Below are 1,043 nucleotides of genomic sequence, written 5' to 3' on the forward strand. Positions count from 1 at the left end.
GAGTCTCGATTGTATGTCCGGGCTGTTTCAGAAAGAAAGTTCCATTAGAGCCCTTAGCAGCAGCGAGATTCCCTATGGAGCGTGTCTCTGCCGATATCACAGATTTGGGGGTTTCCTCAAAGGGTCTTCGCTATGTTTTAAGCATAATTGATCACCACAGTCGGTTTTTACAGTTGATTCCCCTCAGGAATAAGACTTCAGCCACTGTAACAACTGTTTTTTTAGACCACTGGGTCACTCTCTTTGGCCCACCTCGATATCTACTCACAGATAATGGTCCAGACTGTTCAGAGAGGTTTGCCATAATTTGTAGGTCGACCATCACTTAACCATAGCTTATCATCCGCAGAGCAATGGTATGATAGAGCGAACCAATCGTGTGGTGAAGGATGCTTTGGCTATGCTTGCTGAGAAAGAACCCCGCCGTTGGCCCAAATATCTCTTCACTGTGCGTCTGGGCCTCAACTCTTCCATCCATCGGTCTACGAATGAACAGCCTCTTTTCTTATTATTAGGCCGACACATGCACTTTCCATTAACAAACACTAACCTAATAGAGTTTGACCATGTTGAAGCCTTCTGTTGGCAACAGAAACAGCTAGGCGTGCACAGGAAACATGGGCCAGGCAGTATAACAAGGGGTCTAGAGTCGCTTTCTCTCCAGCTATAGGATCCCTAGTAATGAGACGAATTCCTCCATCTGTCAGGGATGGGCCTCTTGGTTGGGCCTTGCCGCATTGTTAGAAAACTAGGGCCAGTAGCTTTCCTGCTAGAGGATATGATGCCGCCTAACACGCAACGCCGTGCTCACACAAATGATTTGAAACCATATGTCCCTCCTTTAGAGCTTGACTTCGGACCTGACGATCCCGAGCCCGAAGATGAGCCACAACATCCATATCTATAGGGAAGACTACTCCCTGAGAAGAATTACTTCTCGTTTCTGTTAGGGTCCATCAGACTGGGCGCCCAAGGTCGAAACTGACCACCCAGCTTGGTGACGATGCTGTTAGATTCTTAGTCGTAGATGATATCTAGGATTG

At 47.4% G+C, this 1,043-nt stretch overlaps 1 pseudogene; it reads left to right on the plus strand.

Moving 5' to 3' along the window:
• Window positions 1-294: 294 nt before the first annotated feature.
• The window catches only part of LOC119590531, a 2,720-nt pseudogene continuing 1,971 nt past the window's right edge, over window positions 295-1,043 (plus strand).

Source organism: Penaeus monodon, chromosome 27, assembly GCF_015228065.2.
Source record: "Penaeus monodon isolate SGIC_2016 chromosome 27, NSTDA_Pmon_1, whole genome shotgun sequence".
Taxonomy (NCBI): domain Eukaryota; kingdom Metazoa; phylum Arthropoda; class Malacostraca; order Decapoda; family Penaeidae; genus Penaeus; species Penaeus monodon.